Source organism: Leopardus geoffroyi, chromosome D4 (assembly GCF_018350155.1).
Source record: "Leopardus geoffroyi isolate Oge1 chromosome D4, O.geoffroyi_Oge1_pat1.0, whole genome shotgun sequence".
Classification (NCBI taxonomy): Eukaryota; Metazoa; Chordata; class Mammalia; order Carnivora; family Felidae; genus Leopardus; species Leopardus geoffroyi.
In genome coordinates, this window is record NC_059342.1 from 4,608,617 (window position 1) to 4,623,555 (window position 14,939).

Below are 14,939 nucleotides of genomic sequence, written 5' to 3' on the forward strand. Positions count from 1 at the left end.
TCTTCTCTCTCTTCTCTCTCTCTCAGCCTCTACCCTGCTTGCACTCTCTTTTCAAAATAAATAAACTTAAAAAAAACTATTTAAAACATTTTTACAAGAAGAGGTAAAGTTCCTGTGTCTTCAGGAACCCACCAGAGAAACTGAGGCAGGCGGGAGCGTGATCGTAACCCATGAACTGCCGCGAAAGGCACACGCAGGCGCCGTGCGCCTTCAGCTGGAGGCAGGCGGCTGTCAGGACGGTCAGACACCGCCCTGACGGCTGTGAAGGCTGGAAGAATGTGGCTGCACTGATGCGTATCTGCTGGAAGTTTCCCCGGAGATCCACACACTCCATCGGCGTGCCTCAGCCCAAGTCATCCACAGATTGTCATCAAGACGCAAATCTGCTTGCAAAGAGATTTTCGCGGAGTTTAATTCCACAAAGAAAACACCGCTGCTTGTTAACGTGAAAGAGAGATACCCAAAGTACTGACAAAGGCTGCATGCTGGGCAGTCCCCCAGAACCTGGCCTGCTGTCCCCTAAGTCAGCACAGATGGTCTATTACCTTGGAAATATCATGAAAGGTCTACGGTATTGTGTTCATAAGAATCACAAACGAGGAAGGTAAGTATGTCTGTGCTTATGTGGCTACTTGAGTTGGCTAATCCATGCTTTCTTCCCTTTCGTTTTGTTTCTTCAGCGGTGGTTTCTCCTTTTTAAATTGCCTTTAACTGGAGACCTTTAACACACACATAAGCCTGGTGTTCGTTACGAATCTGTAGGGTCGTTTGACATTGTTTAGAAAGACAACCGTATCACTTTAGTAAGAAATCATCTCCCTCCAATTCCCCCATTCCACTGTTCTTTCTAGGAAGTTTTATCAATTTCTTGTGTATCCTTTTATAAATCTTCTATGAATATACAAAAGTATTTTTTATATATTGACATAGATATGTATGGATATAAGCATATATGATTGCCAATATATATAGTAGAAGCTATATATAATAAAGCTCTTTACCCTTTGTTGTCTAATATTCAAATTTCATTTGAACGGCTACCCTTCCACATTTTTAAGTGTTTATAGCACATACAGTTCTGGTTCACTGTTTTTTAAATCTGCTCAATGTTCCAATATAGGGAAGTACCGTACTTTACTTAACCAATTTACTACTGAGTTAAAGATAGGAACGTGGTTCACATTTTGGACAATTATAAACAATGCTTCGAATAACTTCCCTTCACGTACGTTGACGCTTCCTGCCTGGGTACTTCTATGAGGTCGATTTCTACAATCTAGCCCGCTGGATCCAAGGGTCATATTTGCATTTCTACACAAATAGTGACCCAGCCTGTGAACTGTGTGCATGAGCGTCCGCGTCCTCATATCCTCAGAACGGAGGGCTCCGTCACTAGCTTCAATCAATTAATCCGGTTAATCTTTAATTTAAACTTAAATTTAAATTAAATTTTAATTTAACTTGTGTTTCGTCGGTTATTGGTAAGGCTGCGTTTCTTTCCAGATATTGTTGAACATCTTGGTTTTCCTCTTCTCTGTTCATTTCCTTGGTCTGTGTTTCAGTTACACGAGCTCTTTCCTGTTAATAGGAGTATTTGATTTGTTACTCATTGTCATTCCAAAAGTATTCACACAGGTCTTGCTGGTTTCTTTACGGTATGGCTTACTAAGTATGAAGTCTGTGGTCCTCCGGGCTTCCAATTCGACATCGTGCTCTGAAAGACTCTTCCAACAGAATATTATAAAAAGTATCTATGTTTTCTGCCACTGAGAATTAGATTTTAGTTCTTGAAGCTTTCTGGAATTGACTTACGACTTGGCATAGAGATCTCACTTGTTTTGTTTTAGATTGCCAATTTTCTCAAATAATCCATATTTTCCAAACTGATTTGAAATGCGACGCTTATCATGTACCAAATGTCCATATTTACGTGTTTGAGTTGCTGGACTCCCTTCTGTTGATCCTTTGGTCCCTACCACATGGTTTTAATTGGTATAACTTTGGATTCTGTCATTTGGGGAACTTTAAAAAAAAATACAATTATAGATCAAAGACAGTAGAGAGAGAGCCTGTGTTTCCTTCCCATTTCTCCCGGTAGTTCCATCTTACATGATTATAACGCAACTTCAAAACTAGGAAGTTGACATCGTACCCTGTGTGTGTATGGTTCCATGCCATGTTATCACAGGTGCAAATTTGTGTCACAACAACTACAACCGGGATACAAAAATAGCCCATCATCACACAGATCTTGCCTGTGACACCCTTTGTAGTTATGCATCCCCCTCCCTCCCTCCCCCGCACACACACACCTGTCCCCATCATCCTTAACTGGTTCCTGGCAACCACTAATCTGTTTTCTATCTCTATAATTTTGTTTTTCCAAGAATGGTGTATAAATGGAATCATACAGTACGTGACCTTTGGTATTGGCTTTTACTGCTCGGCGTAACGCCCTTGAGACCCAGCCCAGCCGCTGTGTGTATCAACAGTCTACTCCACGTTCAACGTATCACACTTTGCTTGACCGTTCATCTGTTTAGGGACACCGCGGTTGTTTCCACTTTGGGGCTATTACAAGTACAGCTGCTGGAAACAATTATTTACGGGTTTTTATGGGAACATAAGTTTGCATTGATCTGAGATAAATGTTCAAGAGTACAACTGCTGAGTTTCTTTGGTACACGTACGATTTCGTTTTTTGCGAAACTGCAACTCTCTGCCAGAGTGGCTGTCACGTGTCACATCCCCACCAGCAATATGTGAGAGATCCCGTGTCTCTGCTTCCGCATCAGAATTTGGGATTATCACTATTTTTTACATTTTCGTTCTAATAGATGTATAATGATATCCCGTCAAGGTCTTAATTTGCATTTCCCCAATGAGAATTAAGCTAATGGTATTCAATATCTTTTTAAGAACTTGTTCACTCTCCATATATTGTCTTCATGCCTTTGGCCCATTTTGTGACCCGATTATTTTTTTCAGCTTTGATTTCTGAGAATTTATCATTTTACTATACGTGCTGCCGAAGCGAGCACGAGAATTTATCATTTTAAATATGAGTCCTGTGTCAGATATGTGGCTTGCAAGTATTTCTTCATCCCTTTGTCTTTCCATGTTCTTAACAGGGTACGTTGTAGAACAAAAGTTTTCATTTTCGAGGAAGTCTACTTCTTGAATTTTTTTTTTAACATACAACATGTTTTTGATGTCATAACTAAAAATGCTTCACCCAGCCCTAGGTCCCAAAAGATGTATTTTCCTATTCCGTTTTTCTAAACACGGTTTCGTTTTTAAATCGATGCTCAATTTTGTGTCCGTTTTGGCATGAAGGGTGAAATATAGGTGGAGGTTCTTTTTTGAGTGTTTTGCCCGTGGATACCCAATTCAACATCACCTGTTGAAAAAACTATCTCTTGCAACTGCATCGTTCCCGATCATTGTGAAAACACCCACTGTTGTCGATGGTTTTCGCTGTGGGGTTTTTTCTACATATCTTTTGTCAAGCTAAGGAGGTTCCCCACCACTCCCAGTTTTCTTCAGAGATTTTTCTCATAAATTAGTGCTGAATTTTTCAAACGCTTCTTTTCTTTATCGATTGATGGAGTCGTGTGACCTTTCTTGAGCATGGGAATATCATGGATTACATGGATTGATTTTTAGTTTTCTAGCATTCTTGCCTATTTTGGACATGATGGGTAGTTCTTGTCACACGTTGGTGAATTCTATTTGCTAATATTAAGAGCTTTTGCATCTTTATGAAGATACTACTCTAGATTTTCTTTCTCTTTTGTACTATCTTTGTCTTGTTTTGCTATCAGCGTAATATTTGCTTCATAGGACGAGGTGAAAATGTTTCCTTTGCTTTTATTTTCTGGAAGATATTCTGTAGAATTAGTGATCATTCTTCTTTAAATACTCGAATAACTCTCCGGTGAAACCATCTGGGTCTGGAGATTTCTTTTTCAGGAGCTTTTTAATGACACTTTTAATTGTTTTCATCGTTAAATGGCTGCAGATGATCTATTTCACATTAGGTGAACTGTGGCAGCTTATTTCCTAAGGAATTGGTCCATTTCATGTAAGTTGTCAAACTTATGTGGGCACAATTGTTCACGGTATTTCCTTATTACCCTTCTCATGTCTGTAGGGTCTGTCACGGTATCCTCTGTTTCACTCCTGATATCAGTAATTTGTGTCTTCTCTTTTTTTCTTTGTCAGTCTTGCCAGAGATTTGTCAATCTCATTGACCTTTTCAAAGAACCAGCCTTTTGTTGCATTGATTTTCTGTATTGTTTCTCTGTCCACAATGTCCTCTATTTCTGCCCTTCTCTGTATCATTTCCTTCCTTCTTGTTTCGGTTAGTTTTTGCTCTTCATTTTCTGGTTTCTATTACTCACTGGAGAATTTTACTCTCTTTCGCTGCAGACATTTAGCGGGACAGTCGTGTCCCACACATGTCGGCAAGATGTGTTTCATTTTCATTTAGTTCGGTGTTTCTGTTTTTGTTTCTTTATTCCTCTGAGACTCCCTTTTTGACCCGCGGATTATTTGGAAGCGAGCTGTTTAGATTCCAAGTGTTTGGAGAAACACTTGGAGAAAAGTATCTCCAAGAGAGAATTTTCTAGTTATCTTCCGGTTGTTTCCACTTTAATCTTACCGTGGTCAGAAAACACACTTCAATTCTTTTACGTTTGTGGAGTTTACGTTATAGCCCAGGTTGCCGTCCATCTGTCTTGGTGTCTGTTCTGTGGGCTCTTGAAAAGAAGCAATCCTGCCATCATTCAGTGGAGTGTTCTCTGCTATTGAGAGACCAGTGTGGAAGTCCCCAGTGTGGATTTGTCTTTCTCCTTCCAGTCTTATCCATTTCTGCTCAACATATTTGGCAGCGCTCTGGTTCACTCACCTTTGGAATTGCTGTTTCTTTGTGAGGTGACTCTGTCATCGTATGTAATGTTTCTTTCTAGCCCTGGCAATTTTCTTTGCTCTACGGTCTATTTTATCTGATATTAATATGGCCACTCCAGCTTTCTTCTGATCAATATTTGTATGGTATATCTTTTCCATCCTTTTACTTTCAACCAATGAGTATCATTATATTCGAAATGAGTTTTTGTAGGCAATAGATAAACTTGAGTCATGTTTTTTTAATCCATTCTGCTGATCTCTGTCTTTTAATTGGTACATCTAGGACATTTTCATTAAATTAACTATTGACACATTAAGACTTAAGTCAGCCATTTTATTTTTCAAGCTTTTCTTCCCTTTTTAAATTTCTCTGTTTTCTTTTTCCTGCCTTTCTTGGGTTTCTTGACCTTTCCTAGAATTCATCTCTCTTTGTTTACAACAATTTTGACTGTCTCTATTGCTTTTTTAGTGGTTGCTCTAGGCATTATATTATATATTCGAAACTTATAAAGTCTGTTGGTGTTGACATTTTACCAGTTCAAGCAAGGTGAGGAAAAATTACCTCCTTTTATACCCCTTTACCCTTCATAGTGAATAATACAGTTGATTAAAATATTTCCTCTACATACTTTGAGAACCCTGTAATTTTTGCTTTGGCCATCAAATATAATTTAGAAAACCCAAAAAGAGAAGGAAAGTCTACTGTCTTTATCCATTATTTTGCTCTACTGTGTTTTCCCTTCCTTCTTGATGTCCTGAGATTTTTTCTCTTATTATTTTTTTCTGTTTAGAGTACTTCCTTTAGCCATTATTTTCAGGTAAGAATGGGAGAAATAACTTCCAATCTTTCACCTAAGACTACCTTTATTTCATCTTTATTACTGAAGGATATTTTTGCTGGATATAGAATTCTTGGGTTTAGACTTTTTTTTCTTTTCAGCACATCAAACAATTTGCCCCTTCTTCCTGGACTCCATGTTGTCAGGTGAGAAATCCACCATCATTTAAATTGTTTTCCCTAATAGGTAATGTGTCATTTCTCCCTGGCTACCATTAAGATTCTTTCATTGTCTTTCATTTTGGGACATATGACTGTTACATGTTCTTGAGTGGACTTCTTTTGAGTTTATCAGACTTAACGTTCACTTAGTTTTGTTAATCTGTAGGTTTATGCTTTTTGCTAAATATGGGTATTTTTTTTAAGCCATTATTTATCTGAATACTTTTTCAATCCCACTGTCTTTCTCCTCTTCTGGGATCAAATGACATGAGTGTTAGATATTTTGTTAAAGCCCCACATGTCTGTAAGTCTCCTTTCATTGTTATTCTTAGTCTGCTTTCTCTCTGTTGTTGAGGCTAGCTAACTCCTATCATTTTATCTTCGAGTCTCTTTCCTCTTTCCTCTCTATTCTTTTGGTAAGCCCATCAGGTGAGTGTCTTATTTTGGTCATTGTATGTTTAGTTCTGAAATTTCCATTTGGTTCTCCATATCATCCATTTCTTCGCTGAGACTCCTACTTTTCCATTCACTTCAAGAGTGTTGGTGATTGCTTGTTGGAACACTCTTATGATGTCTGCTTTAAAATCTTTGTCATCCAATTCCACACACGTGCCCTTTGGTGTTGGTGTCTATTGATTGTCTTTTGTCATTTAAGTTCAGATCCTCCTGCTTCTTGTTTGCCAAGAGGTTTTGATTGAGACCTGGACCTTGATGTTATAAGACATCTTGTTGAAACCAGCGTTTTAGAAGGCTTCTTCTGACACCACTCTGGTGGGTGAAGTAAAGGATGCAGTATCACATTACCACCAGGTGGGACGGAATTCCAGGTTTTTTTTCTTGATCTCCATGGACTCTGGGAAGGGAGGGGTTCCTTGTTACTGTTGGGCAGGGGCAGGATTTCATGATCCCAATTAGGCCTCTCATGGTACCCTCCTGGCTGAGAAGAGGCCTCCATTGATTCTGCAGGGAAGGTGACCTTCTGACTACTGATTGGTGGTGAACACCCCAATTCTCCACTAGGCCTCTTCTGATGTCACTCCTGTGAGAAGACGTAGGGGCACCCTGAGTGGGGGTGGAAGTCTAACCTCCCCATCTGATCTGCACTGCCACCACAGGATGTGGGAGACGGGCTCATGGCCACCCAGTGTGAATGAAAGTCCCGGTTCCTCACTCTGCCTTCTCTGACCCCGTCCCAGTGGGAAGTTGGAGCGTCTTGTTGACCTGTCAACAGTGGACATCTAGGCTCCCCTCTCTGCCAGCTGTGAGTATGGCTCTGGGGCCACAGCCTTTCCTGTGGTGCTTGGTCTGAACAAAGTGGTTACTATCTGACAGTTCTGTCTTGCTGTGCTGCTCCTTTCCTGGTCCTCTGTAGGAAGGAGACGTTTCTGGGAACGTTTTTCTGTCTTGTGCACATGGGCGTTTTTAGGTTGCTGGCTTCTCCATTATCCAGTCTGAGGTATACGAGGCCAAAGAGAAAACCCAGGGAATTCACCATCATGTCATTCTCGGGTTCCAAGGTCCCTAAACAGTCTGCTTCTGCTGTCTGCCAATCAGAGTATATATATCCTATAGTTGTTTTATATATAAGTTCTAAGGTTTTTAGTTGTATTTATTGGGAAGTGTAGGGAAATGCACACCTTCTTCATTTCCCCAGCACAAGTCACTACAGCATGTTCTCCTTCTGTTAAAGAAAAGCAATCTCCATTCATCTTTCTTTTTCTTTTTTTTTTTTCTTTTTTCTAATGTGTATTTATTTTTAATGAGAGAGAGAGTGTGAGCGGGGGAGGAGCAGAGAGAGAGGGAGACACAGAATCTGAAGCAGGCTTCAGGCGCCAGGCTGTCAGCACAGAGCCCGATGCGGGGCTGGAACCCACGAACTGCGAGATCATGACCTGAGCCGAAGTCGGACGCTCAACCGACTGAGCCACCCAGGCACTCCTCATCTTTATTTTTCAAAATTATATTGGCTATTATGTTTTGCTCTTTCAGAGACTATTTGGGATAAACTTGTTGACTTCTCTCTTAAAATCCCCATTGGGATTAGATTAAATGTAAGGTGACTCTGTGACCCAGGCGTGTAGAATATTCAGTAACTAAATCGTAAATAATCCAGGGTCTCATATCAGAATGCCTGAAAATCTTAGGTTCACATATCAGCCCTGTATACTTAATGAAGGTTCCAAGATCAGAAGAGTTTCACTTCACATGTAACCGGTTGATCATAAAGTTCTGCCTCAACAGGTCTGTCCTCTTCAGTGACTTCTGTTTTTCTAGCACATCACGCTACTCTATTATAAAAATTCAGCTTTTCCCAGGTTTCCACCCTAGTGGTAGGGCTATGAACTCCTACAGGATGTACCACGCTAACTGGGCGTTTGGTCTACTAGCTTATGTCGCTGCTTTTAAATGAGAAATCTTTAAGACAACCATTGCCTGGCCTGTCCATGTTGATAAAGAATCTATAAACCCTGGCTTTAGCTGGCTCTCCTCGAGAAAGCAGACCAAAAATTTTAAAAATAGAGCAAACAGGAGTTTCCTGAGTGTAGTACATGTCTGTGTTTGTTTTCTCCTGGTTATATAAATATAGCAAATCACTCGACAGAGAATTACATTGCATTTCCTGGGCTCCCAGGAGGGAATGTTTTCTTTTCACTTGCCATTTCTGCAAGAATGTGACAGCAGGAAGAAGGAGGTGGTGGTATTAAAACAAGGAGTTACGACTGCAAGTTGCAGAAGGAACATTTTTGGACAGATGTCGGAATAAAGAATTTCTGGTCTGGAGAGTAATTTTTATGTAAGCGAGTATGAGGCAAATCACAGCGAAATCGGAAAAAGCGGTAGTTAAGACAAAGTGGGCCTTTTAAATTCAATAACAATCACTGAAGGCTTTTTAAGTAACAACACCCTTATCCTCACAAATATACTATGATGGCTCCCCTAACTTCTCCTTGTCTCGAAACACACGTTCCATTTCGGGGACACCGAGAACGTGGCAGGATGTGTACACAGGTAGGGCAGAGTCGGCCCGAGAAGGTCTTCGTTTGACATTGTCATGTAACAAGGCCTGACTCTACGATGCCTGATTCCATTTCTTTTTGTGTAAAGATAAATTGTAGACAGGCCCAGAAGAGCCCTCTTCTTTCCTTACTCAAAAGGGATAAAAGGACTTGATGGGGGGGGGGGGGGGGGGGGAGGGGGGAGGGGGGAGGAAGAGGAATGCTTTGTGATTCAATTACGAAGATTAGGTGACAATAGGCTTTCCTCTAGAGGAAGTACATTGTGTATGAGGCACTCACTTACTGGCAAATGAATTTAATTAAATTTGACTGGTTGAGCTTCCAGTGTCCCAAGAGAAAATTCGTTAGCTTCTTTGCTTCTTAAAATTCTTTGGCGGTAACATCTTGGAAGAAGCATTTTACTTAAGTGGGGTGTTACAGGCTGAATTATCCCTGGCCCTCAAATTCCTATGTTGACGCCCTAACCCTTAGGACCTTGGAATGTGATTATATTTGGAGATTGGATCTTTCCTGAGGTAATTAGGTTAAAAGGAGGCCACGTGGTGGGCCGTCATCCAGGATGACTGCTGTCCTTATGAGAACAGGAGACTAAGACACAAATGGGCACCATGGGACGACCACGTGAGGACATGGGAGAAGGTGGCCGTCGGCAGCCCAGGAGAGGGGCCTCAGGAGAAACGACACCTTGATCTCGGACCTCCAGCCTCTGTCACTGCAGGAAATACATTTCTGTCGTGTAAGCCGCCAGTCGGTGGCACTTCGTTGTGGCGTCCCTAGCAAAGTGACACATGGTGTTACGCCACCTCAGCGGTGAAGCTGTGGAAAGTTTGTTTCTATGAATTTAAATTATAGACAAACAATAGAACGCGAAGCGAGTCATTTGTGAACCTGAGATGAGGCAGATAGAGAAGGCGCCCTTCCCCGGGCATGCTCTCGTGGACAATATAAGGCTGCAAACCTCCTAGCTCCTGCGGGCACGAGCGTGTGCCCAGGTCATGCTGCGTTAGGGAGCCTCTAAGCTTACCAGACGCTTCCTGCTGCTGAGAGTGATGCTGGCGGGGCTGGCAGGGGCTCTGGAGGCCTTCCGAGTCTCTCCGCCCCCCTCACCAGACCTGCCTTCTGGGCTGTGCTCCCCTTGGCCTTGTTCATCTTTTTTCAGATCTCCCTCCCCGCCCCCCCCCACCCCGCCTTTCTCATTCCTTCCTGGGAATCTCCACCTGGGGCTGGCCCAAAGCCACCTGGGTAAGTCTTGATCCTTCTGGAGAGGCCTGTTCCCACTCCAGACTACTGGTCTACCTCCTGCTGCCTTCTTCTACTCTTGGTTTCCCTCCACTCAGTGTTGGTTAAGTCGCTGCCTCCCTGTGGGGTTGATGGGCTCCAGAAAACACAGTCCCTGGTCCCTTGATTGCTGCATTCCCAGCCCTGAGCACAGCTGCCTGGCTCATTATTACACGTACACCCACAAGATATTTGATGAGTAATAAAAAAAAAGTCTAGAAGTTTCTGTGTGCTTCCAGAAAATCAGCAGAATAAAGGGTCTTAAAGATTCTCCTATGTTTGTACCATTCCATTCGTGAGTTTCAATAAGTCACTGCCTCCTATATCCTAATAAACATATGGAAGAGCCCTCCAGGCCCAGGAACAGAAGAAAATGAGGTCCATTTATCCTTTGGGCCACGTTATCAAACTCATCTCAAATTTTCACTCATCCGCACTGATTGAGCACTCTCTAAATGCGAACCGAACACCGGTGACACAGTCCTCGCCTCCCATCTGCTAGATAAACGATGGGTGTCGGCCCCCGTCATGTGTTATGGAGACAAAAACATGTGGAAGGGCTCTGGGAGAAAGCAGTGCTAAGGCACCCGTTCTGGAAAAGTCCCTGGAAGTCCCTTTGGGAGCCACATCTGTGAGGCTAAAAAAGCATCCTCCTGGTTGAGTCAGTCCACGAACTCTGGGTTTGAAGCCAACTCGACAGTGTCACTTAGACTCTTCGGGGTATGTGATCGACAGTCCGAGGTTTCACAGGAGAATGCTCGGGCCTGGGACACAACACATCAGATCCAGACACTTGACGAAGACTTCAGGGTCAGGCCTCTGGCCCCACGCCTAACGAGCTAATCGCCAAGTCCTCGCTGCCTCAATACGGGTTTCTTCATCCTGCAAATGACAGCTTATGGTTTTGTGACAACTAAATTAGCGTAATTCAATGCGTAGCGTTTGTCTCATCATTTCAGTGTGACCTGTATTAGCTCTGGCAAACACGTGGATTTAATGAGAAAGACTCCATGAGAAACCCTGGTGCATTTCTGAACGTGCCAGCGCTGACTGACAGGACTTCTGAGACTCCCTGGGGAAGGCTGGCCGGCCCAGCCTTGCCGGCAGCCCGAACTTACCGAAGTGGATGAATTAGGAGAGGCGGTCTCTGTCCCCTGAACTTTGCAGGAAGGATTGGTCTTTGGCTCTCCTCCTCCTATCCAACCCTTTTTCATGGAGCTCTATGAAAGCCAGAGTTCCCGTCTTTTTATGGTGGCCTTGACCTAAAATAGAGCAACTCACATCTCACATCCTATTGGCTCGTGCTGTTCAGTTGGATCCTGTTTCGTCTAATATTTCCAAGGGTGATCCTTTAAATGGCATAGAAATTATTTTCAACAGCAGGGATCTCCGTGACGCCTTCCCGGTCCCTGTCTTCCCCCATGCCCACCTAACGTATCGCGTGGTCCCCCAAGGGCACCAGCACCTGCCTCCCAGGTGCCCCTCACCCCTGCTCTGCACCCACCTTCCTCCTACAACAGGGAGAGATGTGGCCACAGGGTGTGGACATCTGTGCCACAGGGACCCCGCGACACAGTGTTGCTTAGATCACACTGTCCAAAATGAGGCTTGAGCTCACGTCCATGACTCTGTGGCTGGCTCTTGTCCACAATGAAAAGGAAACACGCAGAAACAAGGTGGGGGAGGTCATCCAAGGGGGTCTTTGGCTCCTCGTAGCCTTTGAGGACTAGGTGTGGGGACGCGGCCAGTCTGGGACCACGCGCTACCCCGTCCTTCCCTTCCCTTAGGATATTTCCACTCTCTCGATCTGCTCCCTCTTCTTTGTGAGAGGACTAATACCAGTACCTGCCTCCTAAGGATGCCGCGAGATTAACGAGGCGAGGCAAGTCATTTGAAGTCACAGAGTAAGCACTCTGTAAATGCGAACCCCGTCCCTGGTTACCTTCGCTCGGGAGGAAAACTGCAGATTTGTGAAGGACCTTTCTGCTCCCCTCGCTCCCTCCTAGCGGTTTGCACGGAGGCATCCGATCGTGATTGGAAATTAAGCGTGTGCAAGCACTTCTCTTCGCACTAAATAATTCACAGATGAAGAATCGGCCATAATGGGCCCACCCATCTCTATGAATTGTGAGAAAATCAGCTCTCCCAAGAGCCAAGGATGCCGGGAGTCAATACACATTTCTAAGGAACAGCGCTGAAGCCGCGGGTGACAAGCCCTCGAGCGCCACCTACAGGCCGCGGCGGCCGTCACAGGCGGCGGGGCTCGCCCAGCTCCCAAACCCGAGTCCCTTCCCAGGGGAGTGATCGGGATAGATAAAAGAGAGTTGTACTCAAAATTTATACACGGACATAGACGTGTGTGTGTGTGTGTGCGCGCGCGCGTGTGCATGTGTGCGTGTTCCGGTGTTTCCAGTGGGGAAGCCTTGACCCCGAGCTCGATCTGCCACTCAATGTTTGATCTGGGGCGATCACCAGCCTCTCGGAACCTCTGCTTCCCCGCTCGTAAAAAGGGAGTGACTCCCCTTGCCTGACGAGACTATTTCAGTGATTCAGAAGATGACGCACAGGACACATCACAGAGCCCGAGACGGAGAATTACAGTAATAAGAAGAAGGTGGTGACAGCCCTCTGTTCATTTACCTACTGATTCCACAAGGATTTCTGGGGCCTACTGGGCACCAGGCGCTCGCTGGCCCCTTCCCTCTGCAAAGCCACCGGCTCCGGAGCCCCGACTCACAGGCGGGGAAATTTGGAAAACGTTACGTGATTCTGAAGCACTGTTATGCTGGGAGAGAGTTCATATAAACACTCTCGTATCTCTTATCTGGGTAAATACAAACTCAGTGGAATTGGTTGGAACATTCCAACCGACAGCATACGCATTAGCCAGGGAGTGACTTTCAGAAATTATCTGCAGGTTAATGTATTAGTTTCTGTTGCTACATAACAATCACCACGTCACTACAGACAGGCTTAAAATGACACACACTTATTACCTCCCAGTGTCTCTGGGCCAGAAGTCCAGGCGCTCTGAGCTGGGTCCTTGTCTGAGGTCAGAGAGGCGGTAACAGGGGTGCCCACCGGGGTTGGGTTCCCGTCAGAGGCTTGGTTGGGGGTGCTCCTGCGGCCGTAGGATTCATGGCAGTCTCCTTCTCCAAGGCCAGCAGCGGAGACAGGAGGGCAAGCCTGCCGGCAACAGAGTCTTTAATAACACGCTCTGACCACAGAGTAACAGGCCAACCCCTTGACCATTTGCATCGGCATAAGCAAGCCACACTCTGAAAGAGGGGACCCTTCGGAGGTATGAGCACAGGCGGGCAGACGCCTGAGGGTCTGTCCACACCTCGTTCCCAAAGCATACCAAGTAGGAAAAGGAGAAGCAGCAACTGTTTGCCAAGTACATCTGATTTCAGAAAATAAAACAGCTCTAAAAAAAGAAAAAGAAAGAAAAGAAAAGAGAAGGGATCCAAGATGTGCCATATACCTCGCGGCAATGATTCCCACGACAATTCTGGAGAAGGGGAATACTTCTCAACGGTCCAGGAGCTTGCAAGCTTAAGTTTCAGGACTAAGAAAATGCTGAGGGTTTCTGAAAGAAAAGGAAATGAACAGGTAACGGGACGACAAAATTCCTTAAGACTGGCGTTGCCACCCTTTAGGTTTTAAGGAAGAAAAAAATCTCATTTGGCAGATAAAAGTAAACTGCTGATCAATCAAATAGTCGCTGACTGATTGCCTAGAAGGGCCACTTCCGAGCATCCGGTGCCTCCTGGGATCACTGTCGGTGGTGAGGGAAAACGGCGCTGGTCCTGTGGTCCTGTGACCTCACAAGCAACTCAGAGCCTCACCAAAAGATGATGTCCCTGCTCCTCTCCACAACCCAGATGAACGAGACTGAGAAATGAGAGCTAATTGATTGTGGCACAAGAGTGTAATTTCCCAACCTGCTGTCATGTGTGGGCGGCATTCAACATGCAAATGGAACCTTAAAAACAGAGTATTATTGGTTTTAACGAAGCATTTTTTAAAAGTTTTTATTTATTTTGAGAGACAGAGACAGTACCAGTGGGAGAGGGGCACAGAGAGAGGGAGAGAGAGAGAATCCCAAGCAGACTCCACACTGTCGGTGCAGAGCCCGATGCAGGACTCGAACTCACTAAACCGTAAGATCATGACCTGAATAGAAACCAAGAGTCGGACGCTTAACCGACTGAGCCACCCAGGCATCCTTAGAAGCATTTGTTTTTAAAATATGGCTAGACAAATGAACCAGTGGAGAAAATAGTCTAGAAACAGACTTCATATGTTATCCAGAAGTGGCATTTCTTTTTTTTTTTCTGTTTTCTTTTTTAACGTTTATTTATTTTTGAGACAGAGAGAGACAGAGCATGAACGGGGGAGGGTCAGAGAGAGAGAGAGGGAGACACAGAATCGGAAACAGGCTCCAGGCTCTGAGCTGTCAGCACAGAGCCCGACGCGGGGCTCGAACTCACGGAACGCGAGATCATGACCTGAGCCAAAGTCGGACGCTCAACCGACTGAGCCACCCAGCCGCTCCCAGAAGTGGCATTTCATTAGTAGAGAACCATCCACTCAAGGACAATTGACTGTCCTACAGAAAAATCGCACCTTTGTTTTCCTACCTTACACCACGCATGCACACACACACACACACACACACACACACACACACACCACGGTGTATTCTAAATGGATTAAAGACCTATCTGTGA

General features: G+C 44.4%; 1 long non-coding RNA gene across 1 annotated transcript; it reads right to left on the bottom strand.

Moving 5' to 3' along the window:
* Positions 1 to 14,286, bottom strand: LOC123593003. Its single transcript, XR_006710051.1, has 3 exons — positions 13,691 to 14,286; positions 13,203 to 13,392; positions 1 to 1,578 (listed from the first exon to the last, which is right to left on the bottom strand). It is a non-coding gene; the product is annotated as an uncharacterized LOC123593003 (long non-coding RNA).
* Positions 14,287 to 14,939: the final 653 nt, after the last annotated feature.